Consider the following 13817-nt stretch of genomic DNA (forward strand, 5'->3'; position numbering starts at 1 on the left):
AGATGCAGAGCACAAGTCAAGGCCTCCGTGGCGCAATCGGCTAGCGCGTTCGGCTGTTAACCGAAAGGTTGGTGGTTCGAGCCCACCCGGGGGCGAAATCGTTTTAACCGTCACCGAGGTGAGGACATACGTCAACTTTGTTAGAGATACACAGCTAGTGTGACAACTTGGCTGTGTTTGAGTGATGCCACAGAGCCTTATACACATTCAGCCAAGTGACACTGTAGGTAAAAACATGGCCCTACACAGACGTTCTACTGTTTTCCTATTTCTTCGTCATGTGTGACACTGCAGTAGAGCGACGCCCACTACAAAAGACGTATTCTTTACATTCAATTTCAGCGTATACGTCGCGAGTGCCATATGACAGGGCCTGTCTCTCGATGTCGATTTCTATTTGGTGTCTCTTAAGTGTCGGTCTGCAGTAGGCCGCTGCTGGCCGAGCGACGTGCAGTCGCCTTACATGAAGCCCCATGGGCAACGCTAGTGCCACTGTCGACAACAGCATACTGCAGCCAGAGAGAGGAGCCGAAAGGCGCATTTCGCAGTCGAGCCACGCAATCCAACAAACTGTGCACTAGGTCAAGATTGTGCAGACCGCAAACGTTTGGTGGCACACGACGCTCGTCGTCGATCGTAAGGGCGAAACAGTCAAGAGATGTGGAAAACGGCCATGTGGACACCCCCAGCAGCAGCTGTGTGCCAAATCCGATATCTGGTCGAGGGCTGCAAGATTCAGCATGATGAAGTGACAATTCGGGGAGAGCTCACAAACGCAAAGCTGCCGCCTTCTTAGCTCAGTGGTAGAGCACTGGTCTCGTAAACCAGGGGTCGTGAGTTCGAACCTCACAGAAGGCATTCATTTTTTTAACCTTCCCGCAAGGAGCGGAGCTATCTCGAGCAGCATCTAACACATGGCAGTACACTGAATGAAAGGGATGTTCTACAACCTATAACAAGTATCATGCTGGCCTCAGAGGTTTTCTGATTGCATAGGCAGAACAGTGGTTTGTATGCATTTTGTAGTATGATGTCATGCTTGGCGATGTCATTCGTGTACGAGCCTCGCTACAGTGTGCATGCATTTTATCCATGTGAAGAGGCGTAAGCAGGTGCTACCACTCTGCGAGATTCCTGCAGAAGAGGCATACGAATTGCGTTGAGATGCAGAGCACAAGTCAAGGCCTCCGTGGCGCAATCGGCTAGCGCGTTCGGCTGTTAACCGAAAGGTTGGTGGTTCGAGCCCACCCGGGGGCGAAATCGTTTTAACCGTCACCGAGGTGAGGACATACGTCAACTTTGTTAGAGATACACAGCTAGTGTGACAACTTGGCTGTGTTTGAGTGATGCCACAGAGCCTTATACACATTCAGCCAAGTGACACTGTAGGTAAAAACATGGCCCTACACAGACGTTCTACTGTTTTCCTATTTCTTCGTCATGTGTGACACTGCAGTAGAGCGACGCCCACTACAAAAGACGTATTCTTTACATTCAATTTCAGCGTATACGTCGCGAGTGCCATATGACAGGGCCTGTCTCTCGATGTCGATTTCTATTTGGTGTCTCTTAAGTGTCGGTCTGCAGTAGGCCGCTGCTGGCCGAGCGACGTGCAGTCGCCTTACATGAAGCCCCATGGGCAACGCTAGTGCCACTGTCGACAACAGCATACTGCAGCCAGAGAGAGGAGCCGAAAGGCGCATTTCGCAGTCGAGCCACGCAATCCAACAAACTGTGCACTAGGTCAAGATTGTGCAGACCGCAAACGTTTGGTGGCACGACGCTCGTCGTCGATCGTAAGGGCGAAACAGTCAAGAGATGTGGAAAACGGCCATGTGGACACCCCCAGCAGCAGCTGTGTGCCAAATCCGATATCTGGTCGAGGGCTGCAAGATTCAGCATGATGAAGTGACAATTCGGGGAGAGCTCACAAACGCAAAGCTGCCGCCTTCTTAGCTCAGTGGTAGAGCACTGGTCTCGTAAACCAGGGGTCGTGAGTTCGAACCTCACAGAAGGCATTCATTTTTTTAACCTTCCCGCAAGGAGCGGAGCTATCTCGAGCAGCATCTAACACATGGCAGTACACTGAATGAAAGGGATGTTCTACAACCTATAACAAGTATCATGCTGGCCTCAGAGGTTTTCTGATTGCATAGGCAGAACAGTGGTTGTATGCATTTTGTAGTATGATGTCATGCTTGGCGATGTCATTCGTGTACGAGCCTCGCTACAGTGTGCATGCATTTTATCCATGTGAAGAGGCGTAAGCAGGTGCTACCATTCTGCGAGATTCCTGCAGAAGGCATACGAATTGCGTTGAGATGCAGAGCACAAGTCAAGGCCTCCGTGGCGCAATCGGCTAGCGCGTTCGGCTGTTAACCGAAAGGTTGGTGGTTCGAGCCCACCCTGGGGCGAAATCGTTTTAACCGTCACCGAGGTGAGGACATACGTCAACTTTGTTAGAGATACACAGCTAGTGTGACAACTTGGCTGTGTTTGAGTGATGCCACAGAGCCTTATACACATTCAGCCAAGTGACACTGTAGGTAAAAACATGGCCCTACACAGACGTTCTACTGTTTTCCTATTTCTTCGTCATGTGTGACACTGCAGTAGAGCGACGCCCACTACAAAAGACGTATTCTTTACATTCAATTTCAGCGTATACGTCGCGAGTGCCATATGACAGGGCCTGTCTCTCGATGTCGATTTCTATTTGGTGTCTCTTAAGTGTCGGTCTGCAGTAGGCCGCTGCTGGCCGAGCGACGTGCAGTCGCCTTACATGAAGCCCCATGGGCAACGCTAGTGCCACTGTCGACAACAGCATACTGCAGCCAGAGAGAGGAGCCGAAAGGCGCATTTCGCAGTCGAGCCACGCAATCCAACAAACTGTGCACTAGGTCAAGATTGTGCAGACCGCAAACGTTTGGTGGCACGACGCTCGTCGTCGATCGTAAGGGCGAAACAGTCAAGAGATGTGGAAAACGGCCATGTGGACACCCCCAGCAGCAGCTGTGTGCCAAATCCGATATCTGGTCGAGGGCTGCAAGATTCAGCATGATGAAGTGACAATTCGGGGAGAGCTCACAAACGCAAAGCTGCCGCCTTCTTAGCTCAGTGGTAGAGCACTGGTCTCGTAAACCAGGGGTCGTGAGTTCGAACCTCACAGAAGGCATTCATTTTTTAACCTTCCCGCAAGGAGCGGAGCTATCTCGAGCAGCATCTAACACATGGCAGTACACTGAATGAAAGGGATGTTCTACAACCTATAACAAGTATCATGCTGGCCTCAGAGGTTTTTCTGATTGCATAGGCAGAACAGTGGTTTGTATGCATTTTGTAGTATGATGTCATGCTTGGCGATGTCATTCGTGTACGAGCCTCGCTACAGTGTGCATGCATTTTATCCATGTGAAGAGGCGTAAGCAGGTGCTACCACTCTGCGAGATTCCTGCAGAAGGCATACGAATTGCGTTGAGATGCAGAGCACAAGTCAAGGCCTCCGTGGCGCAATCGGCTAGCGCGTTCGGCTGTTAACCGAAAGGTTGGTGGTTCGAGCCCACCCGGGGGCGAAATCGTTTTAACCGTCACCGAGGTGAGGACATACGTCAACTTTGTTAGAGATACACAGCTAGTGTGACAACTTGGCTGTGTTTGAGTGATGCCACAGAGCCTTATACACATTCAGCCAAGTGACACTGTAGGTAAAAACATGGCCCTACACAGACGTTCTACTGTTTTCCTATTTCTTCGTCATGTGTGACACTGCAGTAGAGCGACGCCCACTACAAAAGACGTATTCTTTACATTCAATTTCAGCGTATACGTCGCGAGTGCCATATGACAGGGCCTGTCTCTCGATGTCGATTTCTATTTGGTGTCTCTTAAGTGTCGGTCTGCAGTAGGCCGCTGCTGGCCGAGCGACGTGCAGTCGCCTTACATGAAGCCCCATGGGCAACGCTAGTGCCACTGTCGACAACAGCATACTGCAGCCAGAGAGAGGAGCCGAAAGGCGCATTTCGCAGTCGAGCCACGCAATCCAACAAACTGTGCACTAGGTCAAGATTGTGCAGACCGCAAACGTTTGGTGGCACGACGCTCGTCGTCGATCGTAAGGGCGAAACAGTCAAGAGATGTGGAAAACGGCCATGTGGACACCCCCAGCAGCAGCTGTGTGCCAAATCCGATATCTGGTCGAGGGCTGCAAGATTCAGCATGATGAAGTGACAATTCGGGGAGAGCTCACAAACGCAAAGCTGCCGCCTTCTTAGCTCAGTGGTAGAGCACTGGTCTCGTAAACCAGGGGTCGTGAGTTCGAACCTCACAGAAGGCATTCATTTTTTTAACCTTCCCGCAAGGAGCGGAGCTATCTCGAGCAGCATCTAACACATGGCAGTACACTGAATGAAAGGGATGTTCTACAACCTATAACAAGTATCATGCTGGCCTCAGAGGTTTTCTGATTGCATAGGCAGAACAGTGGTTTGTATGCATTTTGTAGTATGATGTCATGCTTGGCGATGTCATTCGTGTACGAGCCTCGCTACAGTGTGCATGCATTTTATCCATGTGAAGAGGCGTAAGCAGGTGCTACCACTCTGCGAGATTCCTGCAGAAGGCATACGAATTGCGTTGAGATGCAGAGCACAAGTCAAGGCCTCCGTGGCGCAATCGGCTAGCGCGTTCGGCTGTTAACCGAAAGGTTGGTGGTTCGAGCCCACCCGGGGGCGAAATCGTTTTAACCGTCACCGAGGTGAGGACATACGTCAACTTTGTTAGAGATACACAGCTAGTGTGACAACTTGGCTGTGTTTGAGTGATGCCACAGAGCCTTATACACATTCAGCCAAGTGACACTGTAGGTAAAAACATGGCCCTACACAGACGTTCTACTGTTTTCCTATTTCTTCGTCATGTGTGACACTGCAGTAGAGCGACGCCCACTACAAAAGACGTATTCTTTACATTCAATTTCAGCGTATACGTCGCGAGTGCCATATGACAGGGCCTGTCTCTCGATGTCGATTTCTATTTGGTGTCTCTTAAGTGTCGGTCTGCAGTAGGCCGCTGCTGGCCGAGCGACGTGCAGTCGCCTTACATGAAGCCCCATGGGCAACGCTAGTGCCACTGTCGACAACAGCATACTGCAGCCAGAGAGAGGAGCCGAAAGGCGCATTTCGCAGTCGAGCCACGCAATCCAACAAACTGTGCACTAGGTCAAGATTGTGCAGACCGCAAACGTTTGGTGGCACGACGCTCGTCGTCGATCGTAAGGGCGAAACAGTCAAGAGATGTGGAAAACGGCCATGTGGACACCCCCAGCAGCAGCTGTGTGCCAAATCCGATATCTGGTCGAGGGCTGCAAGATTCAGCATGATGAAGTGACAATTCGGGGAGAGCTCACAAACGCAAAGCTGCCGCCTTCTTAGCTCAGTGGTAGAGCACTGGTCTCGTAAACCAGGGGTCGTGAGTTCGAACCTCACAGAAGGCATTCATTTTTTTAACCTTCCCGCAAGGAGCGGAGCTATCTCGAGCAGCATCTAACACATGGCAGTACACTGAATGAAAGGGATGTTCTACAACCTATAACAAGTATCATGCTGGCCTCAGAGGTTTTCTGATTGCATAGGCAGAACAGTGGTTTGTATGCATTTTGTAGTATGATGTCATGCTTGGCGATGTCATTCGTGTACGAGCCTCGCTACAGTGTGCATGCATTTTATCCATGTGAAGAGGCGTAAGCAGGTGCTACCATTCTGCGAGATTCCTGCAGAAGGCATACGAATTGCGTTGAGATGCAGAGCACAAGTCAAGGCCTCCGTGGCGCAATCGGCTAGCGCGTTCGGCTGTTAACCGAAAGGTTGGTGGTTCGAGCCCACCCTGGGGCGAAATCGTTTTAACCGTCACCGAGGTGAGGACATACGTCAACTTTGTTAGAGATACACAGCTAGTGTGACAACTTGGCTGTGTTTGAGTGATGCCACAGAGCCTTATACACATTCAGCCAAGTGACACTGTAGGTAAAAACATGGCCCTACACAGACGTTCTACTGTTTTCCTATTTCTTCGTCATGTGTGACACTGCAGTAGAGCGACGCCCACTACAAAAGACGTATTCTTTACATTCAATTTCAGCGTATACGTCGCGAGTGCCATATGACAGGGCCTGTCTCTCGATGTCGATTTCTATTTGGTGTCTCTTAAGTGTCGGTCTGCAGTAGGCCGCTGCTGGCCGAGCGACGTGCAGTCGCCTTACATGAAGCCCCATGGGCAACGCTAGTGCCACTGTCGACAACAGCATACTGCAGCCAGAGAGAGGAGCCGAAAGGCGCATTTCGCAGTCGAGCCACGCAATCCAACAAACTGTGCACTAGGTCAAGATTGTGCAGACCGCAAACGTTTGGTGGCACGACGCTCGTCGTCGATCGTAAGGGCGAAACAGTCAAGAGATGTGGAAAACGGCCATGTGGACACCCCCAGCAGCAGCTGTGTGCCAAATCCGATATCTGGTCGAGGGCTGCAAGATTCAGCATGATGAAGTGACAATTCGGGGAGAGCTCACAAACGCAAAGCTGCCGCCTTCTTAGCTCAGTGGTAGAGCACTGGTCTCGTAAACCAGGGGTCGTGAGTTCGAACCTCACAGAAGGCATTCATTTTTTTAACCTTCCCGCAAGGAGCGGAGCTATCTCGAGCAGCATCTAACACATGGCAGTACACTGAATGAAAGGGATGTTCTACAACCTATAACAAGTATCATGCTGGCCTCAGAGGTTTTCTGATTGCATAGGCAGAACAGTGGTTTGTATGCATTTTGTAGTATGATGTCATGCTTGGCGATGTCATTCGTGTACGAGCCTCGCTACAGTGTGCATGCATTTTATCCATGTGAAGAGGCGTAAGCAGGTGCTACCACTCTGCGAGATTCCTGCAGAAGGCATACGAATTGCGTTGAGATGCAGAGCACAAGTCAAGGCCTCCGTGGCGCAATCGGCTAGCGCGTTCGGCTGTTAACCGAAAGGTTGGTGGTTCGAGCCCACCCGGGGGCGAAATCGTTTTAACCGTCACCGAGGTGAGGACATACGTCAACTTTGTTAGAGATACACAGCTAGTGTGACAACTTGGCTGTGTTTGAGTGATGCCACAGAGCCTTATACACATTCAGCCAAGTGACACTGTAGGTAAAAACATGGCCCTACACAGACGTTCTACTGTTTTCCTATTTCTTCGTCATGTGTGACACTGCAGTAGAGCGACGCCCACTACAAAAGACGTATTCTTTACATTCAATTTCAGCGTATACGTCGCGAGTGCCATATGACAGGGCCTGTCTCTCGATGTCGATTTCTATTTGGTGTCTCTTAAGTGTCGGTCTGCAGTAGGCCGCTGCTGGCCGAGCGACGTGCAGTCGCCTTACATGAAGCCCCATGGGCAACGCTAGTGCCACTGTCGACAACAGCATACTGCAGCCAGAGAGAGGAGCCGAAAGGCGCATTTCGCAGTCGAGCCACGCAATCCAACAAACTGTGCACTAGGTCAAGATTGTGCAGACCGCAAACGTTTGGTGGCACGACGCTCGTCGTCGATCGTAAGGGCGAAACAGTCAAGAGATGTGGAAAACGGCCATGTGGACACCCCCAGCAGCAGCTGTGTGCCAAATCCGATATCTGGTCGAGGGCTGCAAGATTCAGCATGATGAAGTGACAATTCGGGGAGAGCTCACAAACGCAAAGCTGCCGCCTTCTTAGCTCAGTGGTAGAGCACTGGTCTCGTAAACCAGGGGTCGTGAGTTCGAACCTCACAGAAGGCATTCATTTTTTTAACCTTCCCGCAAGGAGCGGAGCTATCTCGAGCAGCATCTAACACATGGCAGTACACTGAATGAAAGGGATGTTCTACAACCTATAACAAGTATCATGCTGGCCTCAGAGGTTTTCTGATTGCATAGGCAGAACAGTGGTTTGTATGCATTTTGTAGTATGATGTCATGCTTGGCGATGTCATTCGTGTACGAGCCTCGCTACAGTGTGCATGCATTTTATCCATGTGAAGAGGCGTAAGCAGGTGCTACCACTCTGCGAGATTCCTGCAGAAGGCATACGAATTGCGTTGAGATGCAGAGCACAAGTCAAGGCCTCCGTGGCGCAATCGGCTAGCGCGTTCGGCTGTTAACCGAAAGGTTGGTGGTTCGAGCCCACCCGGGGGCGAAATCGTTTTAACCGTCACCGAGGTGAGGACATACGTCAACTTTGTTAGAGATACACAGCTAGTGTGACAACTTGGCTGTGTTTGAGTGATGCCACAGAGCCTTATACACATTCAGCCAAGTGACACTGTAGGTAAAAACATGGCCCTACACAGACGTTCTACTGTTTTCCTATTTCTTCGTCATGTGTGACACTGCAGTAGAGCGACGCCCACTACAAAAGACGTATTCTTTACATTCAATTTCAGCGTATACGTCGCGAGTGCCATATGACAGGGCCTGTCTCTCGATGTCGATTTCTATTTGGTGTCTCTTAAGTGTCGGTCTGCAGTAGGCCGCTGCTGGCCGAGCGACGTGCAGTCGCCTTACATGAAGCCCCATGGGCAACGCTAGTGCCACTGTCGACAACAGCATACTGCAGCCAGAGAGAGGAGCCGAAAGGCGCATTTCGCAGTCGAGCCACGCAATCCAACAAACTGTGCACTAGGTCAAGATTGTGCAGACCGCAAACGTTTGGTGGCACGACGCTCGTCGTCGATCGTAAGGGCGAAACAGTCAAGAGATGTGGAAAACGGCCATGTGGACACCCCCAGCAGCAGCTGTGTGCCAAATCCGATATCTGGTCGAGGGCTGCAAGATTCAGCATGATGAAGTGACAATTCGGGGAGAGCTCACAAACGCAAAGCTGCCGCCTTCTTAGCTCAGTGGTAGAGCACTGGTCTCGTAAACCAGGGGTCGTGAGTTCGAACCTCACAGAAGGCATTCATTTTTTTAACCTTCCCGCAAGGAGCGGAGCTATCTCGAGCAGCATCTAACACATGGCAGTACACTGAATGAAAGGGATGTTCTACAACCTATAACAAGTATCATGCTGGCCTCAGAGGTTTTCTGATTGCATAGGCAGAACAGTGGTTTGTATGCATTTTGTAGTATGATGTCATGCTTGGCGATGTCATTCGTGTACGAGCCTCGCTACAGTGTGCATGCATTTTATCCATGTGAAGAGGCGTAAGCAGGTGCTACCACTCTGCGAGATTCCTGCAGAAGGCATACGAATTGCGTTGAGATGCAGAGCACAAGTCAAGGCCTCCGTGGCGCAATCGGCTAGCGCGTTCGGCTGTTAACCGAAAGGTTGGTGGTTCGAGCCCACCCGGGGGCGAAATCGTTTTAACCGTCACCGAGGTGAGGACATACGTCAACTTTGTTAGAGATACACAGCTAGTGTGACAACTTGGCTGTGTTTGAGTGATGCCACAGAGCCTTATACACATTCAGCCAAGTGACACTGTAGGTAAAAACATGGCCCTACACAGACGTTCTACTGTTTTCCTATTTCTTCGTCATGTGTGACACTGCAGTAGAGCGACGCCCACTACAAAAGACGTATTCTTTACATTCAATTTCAGCGTATACGTCGCGAGTGCCATATGACAGGGCCTGTCTCTCGATGTCGATTTCTATTTGGTGTCTCTTAAGTGTCGGTCTGCAGTAGGCCGCTGCTGGCCGAGCGACGTGCAGTCGCCTTACATGAAGCCCCATGGGCAACGCTAGTGCCACTGTCGACAACAGCATACTGCAGCCAGAGAGAGGAGCCGAAAGGCGCATTTCGCAGTCGAGCCACGCAATCCAACAAACTGTGCACTAGGTCAAGATTGTGCAGACCGCAAACGTTTGGTGGCACGACGCTCGTCGTCGATCGTAAGGGCGAAACAGTCAAGAGATGTGGAAAACGGCCATGTGGACACCCCCAGCAGCAGCTGTGTGCCAAATCCGATATCTGGTCGAGGGCTGCAAGATTCAGCATGATGAAGTGACAATTCGGGGAGAGCTCACAAACGCAAAGCTGCCGCCTTCTTAGCTCAGTGGTAGAGCACTGGTCTCGTAAACCAGGGGTCGTGAGTTCGAACCTCACAGAAGGCATTCATTTTTTTAACCTTCCCGCAAGGAGCGGAGCTATCTCGAGCAGCATCTAACACATGGCAGTACACTGAATGAAAGGGATGTTCTACAACCTATAACAAGTATCATGCTGGCCTCAGAGGTTTTCTGATTGCATAGGCAGAACAGTGGTTTGTATGCATTTTGTAGTATGATGTCATGCTTGGCGATGTCATTCGTGTACGAGCCTCGCTACAGTGTGCATGCATTTTATCCATGTGAAGAGGCGTAAGCAGGTGCTACCACTCTGCGAGATTCCTGCAGAAGGCATACGAATTGCGTTGAGATGCAGAGCACAAGTCAAGGCCTCCGTGGCGCAATCGGCTAGCGCGTTCGGCTGTTAACCGAAAGGTTGGTGGTTCGAGCCCACCCGGGGGCGAAATCGTTTTAACCGTCACCGAGGTGAGGACATACGTCAACTTTGTTAGAGATACACAGCTAGTGTGACAACTTGGCTGTGTTTGAGTGATGCCACAGAGCCTTATACACATTCAGCCAAGTGACACTGTAGGTAAAAACATGGCCCTACACAGACGTTCTACTGTTTTCCTATTTCTTCGTCATGTGTGACACTGCAGTAGAGCGACGCCCACTACAAAAGACGTATTCTTTACATTCAATTTCAGCGTATACGTCGCGAGTGCCATATGACAGGGCCTGTCTCTCGATGTCGATTTCTATTTGGTGTCTCTTAAGTGTCGGTCTGCAGTAGGCCGCTGCTGGCCGAGCGACGTGCAGTCGCCTTACATGAAGCCCCATGGGCAACGCTAGTGCCACTGTCGACAACAGCATACTGCAGCCAGAGAGAGGAGCCGAAAGGCGCATTTCGCAGTCGAGCCACGCAATCCAACAAACTGTGCACTAGGTCAAGATTGTGCAGACCGCAAACGTTTGGTGGCACGACGCTCGTCGTCGATCGTAAGGGCGAAACAGTCAAGAGATGTGGAAAACGGCCATGTGGACACCCCCAGCAGCAGCTGTGTGCCAAATCCGATATCTGGTCGAGGGCTGCAAGATTCAGCATGATGAAGTGACAATTCGGGGAGAGCTCACAAACGCAAAGCTGCCGCCTTCTTAGCTCAGTGGTAGAGCACTGGTCTCGTAAACCAGGGGTCGTGAGTTCGAACCTCACAGAAGGCATTCATTTTTTTAACCTTCCCGCAAGGAGCGGAGCTATCTCGAGCAGCATCTAACACATGGCAGTACACTGAATGAAAGGGATGTTCTACAACCTATAACAAGTATCATGCTGGCCTCAGAGGTTTTCTGATTGCATAGGCAGAACAGTGGTTTGTATGCATTTTGTAGTATGATGTCATGCTTGGCGATGTCATTCGTGTACGAGCCTCGCTACAGTGTGCATGCATTTTATCCATGTGAAGAGGCGTAAGCAGGTGCTACCATTCTGCGAGATTCCTGCAGAAGGCATACGAATTGCGTTGAGATGCAGAGCACAAGTCAAGGCCTCCGTGGCGCAATCGGCTAGCGCGTTCGGCTGTTAACCGAAAGGTTGGTGGTTCGAGCCCACCCTGGGGCGAAATCGTTTTAACCGTCACCGAGGTGAGGACATACGTCAACTTTGTTAGAGATACACAGCTAGTGTGACAACTTGGCTGTGTTTGAGTGATGCCACAGAGCCTTATACACATTCAGCCAAGTGACACTGTAGGTAAAAACATGGCCCTACACAGACGTTCTACTGTTTTCCTATTTCTTCGTCATGTGTGACACTGCAGTAGAGCGACGCCCACTACAAAAGACGTATTCTTTACATTCAATTTCAGCGTATACGTCGCGAGTGCCATATGACAGGGCCTGTCTCTCGATGTCGATTTCTATTTGGTGTCTCTTAAGTGTCGGTCTGCAGTAGGCCGCTGCTGGCCGAGCGACGTGCAGTCGCCTTACATGAAGCCCCATGGGCAACGCTAGTGCCACTGTCGACAACAGCATACTGCAGCCAGAGAGAGGAGCCGAAAGGCGCATTTCGCAGTCGAGCCACGCAATCCAACAAACTGTGCACTAGGTCAAGATTGTGCAGACCGCAAACGTTTGGTGGCACGACGCTCGTCGTCGATCGTAAGGGCGAAACAGTCAAGAGATGTGGAAAACGGCCATGTGGACACCCCCAGCAGCAGCTGTGTGCCAAATCCGATATCTGGTCGAGGGCTGCAAGATTCAGCATGATGAAGTGACAATTCGGGGAGAGCTCACAAACGCAAAGCTGCCGCCTTCTTAGCTCAGTGGTAGAGCACTGGTCTCGTAAACCAGGGGTCGTGAGTTCGAACCTCACAGAAGGCATTCATTTTTTTAACCTTCCCGCAAGGAGCGGAGCTATCTCGAGCAGCATCTAACACATGGCAGTACACTGAATGAAAGGGATGTTCTACAACCTATAACAAGTATCATGCTGGCCTCAGAGGTTTTCTGATTGCATAGGCAGAACAGTGGTTTGTATGCATTTTGTAGTATGATGTCATGCTTGGCGATGTCATTCGTGTACGAGCCTCGCTACAGTGTGCATGCATTTTATCCATGTGAAGAGGCGTAAGCAGGTGCTACCACTCTGCGAGATTCCTGCAGAAGGCATACGAATTGCGTTGAGATGCAGAGCACAAGTCAAGGCCTCCGTGGCGCAATCGGCTAGCGCGTTCGGCTGTTAACCGAAAGGTTGGTGGTTCGAGCCCACCCTGGGGCGAAATCGTTTTAACCGTCACCGAGGTGAGGACATACGTCAACTTTGTTAGAGATACACAGCTAGTGTGACAACTTGGCTGTGTTTGAGTGATGCCACAGAGCCTTATACACATTCAGCCAAGTGACACTGTAGGTAAAAACATGGCCCTACACAGACGTTCTACTGTTTTCCTATTTCTTCGTCATGTGTGACACTGCAGTAGAGCGACGCCCACTACAAAAGACGTATTCTTTACATTCAATTTCAGCGTATACGTCGCGAGTGCCATATGACAGGGCCTGTCTCTCGATGTCGATTTCTATTTGGTGTCTCTTAAGTGTCGGTCTGCAGTAGGCCGCTGCTGGCCGAGCGACGTGCAGTCGCCTTACATGAAGCCCCATGGGCAACGCTAGTGCCACTGTCGACAACAGCATACTGCAGCCAGAGAGAGGAGCCGAAAGGCGCATTTCGCAGTCGAGCCACGCAATCCAACAAACTGTGCACTAGGTCAAGATTGTGCAGACCGCAAACGTTTGGTGGCACGACGCTCGTCGTCGATCGTAAGGGCGAAACAGTCAAGAGATGTGGAAAACGGCCATGTGGACACCCCCAGCAGCAGCTGTGTGCCAAATCCGATATCTGGTCGAGGGCTGCAAGATTCAGCATGATGAAGTGACAATTCGGGGAGAGCTCACAAACGCAAAGCTGCCGCCTTCTTAGCTCAGTGGTAGAGCACTGGTCTCGTAAACCAGGGGTCGTGAGTTCGAACCTCACAGAAGGCATTCATTTTTTTAACCTTCCCGCAAGGAGCGGAGCTATCTCGAGCAGCATCTAACACATGGCAGTACACTGAATGAAAGGGATGTTCTACAACCTATAACAAGTATCATGCTGGCCTCAGAGGTTTTCTGATTGCATAGGCAGAACAGTGGTTTGTATGCATTTTGTAGTATGATGTCATGCTTGGCGATGTCATTCGTGTACGAGCCTCGCTACAGTGTG

General features: G+C 50.7%; 24 non-coding genes across 24 annotated transcripts; all 24 read left to right on the forward strand.

Annotated features, from left to right (window-relative positions):
• Nucleotides 1–21: 21 nt before the first annotated feature.
• Trnan-guu (transfer RNA asparagine (anticodon GUU)) lies at nucleotides 22–95 on the forward strand. The gene has a single exon. It is a non-coding gene; the product is annotated as a tRNA-Asn (tRNA).
• A 691-nt stretch (nucleotides 96–786) lies between these two features.
• Nucleotides 787–858, forward strand: Trnat-cgu (transfer RNA threonine (anticodon CGU)). Its single transcript has one exon. It is a non-coding gene; the product is annotated as a tRNA-Thr (tRNA).
• Nucleotides 859–1183: 325 nt separating this feature from the next.
• Trnan-guu (transfer RNA asparagine (anticodon GUU)) lies at nucleotides 1184–1257 on the forward strand. The gene has a single exon. It is a non-coding gene; the product is annotated as a tRNA-Asn (tRNA).
• A 689-nt stretch (nucleotides 1258–1946) lies between these two features.
• Trnat-cgu (transfer RNA threonine (anticodon CGU)) lies at nucleotides 1947–2018 on the forward strand. Its single transcript has one exon. It is a non-coding gene; the product is annotated as a tRNA-Thr (tRNA).
• Nucleotides 2019–2340: 322 nt separating this feature from the next.
• On the forward strand, nucleotides 2341–2414 carry Trnan-guu (transfer RNA asparagine (anticodon GUU)). Its single transcript has one exon. It is a non-coding gene; the product is annotated as a tRNA-Asn (tRNA).
• A 689-nt stretch (nucleotides 2415–3103) lies between these two features.
• Nucleotides 3104–3175, forward strand: Trnat-cgu (transfer RNA threonine (anticodon CGU)). The gene has a single exon. It is a non-coding gene; the product is annotated as a tRNA-Thr (tRNA).
• A 323-nt stretch (nucleotides 3176–3498) lies between these two features.
• Trnan-guu (transfer RNA asparagine (anticodon GUU)) lies at nucleotides 3499–3572 on the forward strand. Its single transcript has one exon. It is a non-coding gene; the product is annotated as a tRNA-Asn (tRNA).
• A 689-nt stretch (nucleotides 3573–4261) lies between these two features.
• Trnat-cgu (transfer RNA threonine (anticodon CGU)) lies at nucleotides 4262–4333 on the forward strand. The gene has a single exon. It is a non-coding gene; the product is annotated as a tRNA-Thr (tRNA).
• Nucleotides 4334–4656: 323 nt separating this feature from the next.
• Nucleotides 4657–4730, forward strand: Trnan-guu (transfer RNA asparagine (anticodon GUU)). Its single transcript has one exon. It is a non-coding gene; the product is annotated as a tRNA-Asn (tRNA).
• A 689-nt stretch (nucleotides 4731–5419) lies between these two features.
• Nucleotides 5420–5491, forward strand: Trnat-cgu (transfer RNA threonine (anticodon CGU)). The gene has a single exon. It is a non-coding gene; the product is annotated as a tRNA-Thr (tRNA).
• A 323-nt stretch (nucleotides 5492–5814) lies between these two features.
• On the forward strand, nucleotides 5815–5888 carry Trnan-guu (transfer RNA asparagine (anticodon GUU)). Its single transcript has one exon. It is a non-coding gene; the product is annotated as a tRNA-Asn (tRNA).
• Nucleotides 5889–6577: 689 nt separating this feature from the next.
• Nucleotides 6578–6649, forward strand: Trnat-cgu (transfer RNA threonine (anticodon CGU)). Its single transcript has one exon. It is a non-coding gene; the product is annotated as a tRNA-Thr (tRNA).
• Nucleotides 6650–6972: 323 nt separating this feature from the next.
• Nucleotides 6973–7046, forward strand: Trnan-guu (transfer RNA asparagine (anticodon GUU)). Its single transcript has one exon. It is a non-coding gene; the product is annotated as a tRNA-Asn (tRNA).
• Nucleotides 7047–7735: 689 nt separating this feature from the next.
• Trnat-cgu (transfer RNA threonine (anticodon CGU)) lies at nucleotides 7736–7807 on the forward strand. Its single transcript has one exon. It is a non-coding gene; the product is annotated as a tRNA-Thr (tRNA).
• A 323-nt stretch (nucleotides 7808–8130) lies between these two features.
• Trnan-guu (transfer RNA asparagine (anticodon GUU)) lies at nucleotides 8131–8204 on the forward strand. Its single transcript has one exon. It is a non-coding gene; the product is annotated as a tRNA-Asn (tRNA).
• Nucleotides 8205–8893: 689 nt separating this feature from the next.
• Nucleotides 8894–8965, forward strand: Trnat-cgu (transfer RNA threonine (anticodon CGU)). The gene has a single exon. It is a non-coding gene; the product is annotated as a tRNA-Thr (tRNA).
• A 323-nt stretch (nucleotides 8966–9288) lies between these two features.
• Nucleotides 9289–9362, forward strand: Trnan-guu (transfer RNA asparagine (anticodon GUU)). The gene has a single exon. It is a non-coding gene; the product is annotated as a tRNA-Asn (tRNA).
• A 689-nt stretch (nucleotides 9363–10051) lies between these two features.
• Nucleotides 10052–10123, forward strand: Trnat-cgu (transfer RNA threonine (anticodon CGU)). Its single transcript has one exon. It is a non-coding gene; the product is annotated as a tRNA-Thr (tRNA).
• A 323-nt stretch (nucleotides 10124–10446) lies between these two features.
• Nucleotides 10447–10520, forward strand: Trnan-guu (transfer RNA asparagine (anticodon GUU)). Its single transcript has one exon. It is a non-coding gene; the product is annotated as a tRNA-Asn (tRNA).
• Nucleotides 10521–11209: 689 nt separating this feature from the next.
• On the forward strand, nucleotides 11210–11281 carry Trnat-cgu (transfer RNA threonine (anticodon CGU)). The gene has a single exon. It is a non-coding gene; the product is annotated as a tRNA-Thr (tRNA).
• Nucleotides 11282–11604: 323 nt separating this feature from the next.
• Trnan-guu (transfer RNA asparagine (anticodon GUU)) lies at nucleotides 11605–11678 on the forward strand. The gene has a single exon. It is a non-coding gene; the product is annotated as a tRNA-Asn (tRNA).
• A 689-nt stretch (nucleotides 11679–12367) lies between these two features.
• Nucleotides 12368–12439, forward strand: Trnat-cgu (transfer RNA threonine (anticodon CGU)). Its single transcript has one exon. It is a non-coding gene; the product is annotated as a tRNA-Thr (tRNA).
• A 323-nt stretch (nucleotides 12440–12762) lies between these two features.
• Trnan-guu (transfer RNA asparagine (anticodon GUU)) lies at nucleotides 12763–12836 on the forward strand. The gene has a single exon. It is a non-coding gene; the product is annotated as a tRNA-Asn (tRNA).
• A 689-nt stretch (nucleotides 12837–13525) lies between these two features.
• Nucleotides 13526–13597, forward strand: Trnat-cgu (transfer RNA threonine (anticodon CGU)). Its single transcript has one exon. It is a non-coding gene; the product is annotated as a tRNA-Thr (tRNA).
• Nucleotides 13598–13817: the final 220 nt, after the last annotated feature.

Source organism: Schistocerca cancellata, unplaced genomic scaffold, assembly GCF_023864275.1.
Source record: "Schistocerca cancellata isolate TAMUIC-IGC-003103 unplaced genomic scaffold, iqSchCanc2.1 HiC_scaffold_271, whole genome shotgun sequence".
Classification (NCBI taxonomy): domain Eukaryota; kingdom Metazoa; phylum Arthropoda; class Insecta; order Orthoptera; family Acrididae; genus Schistocerca; species Schistocerca cancellata.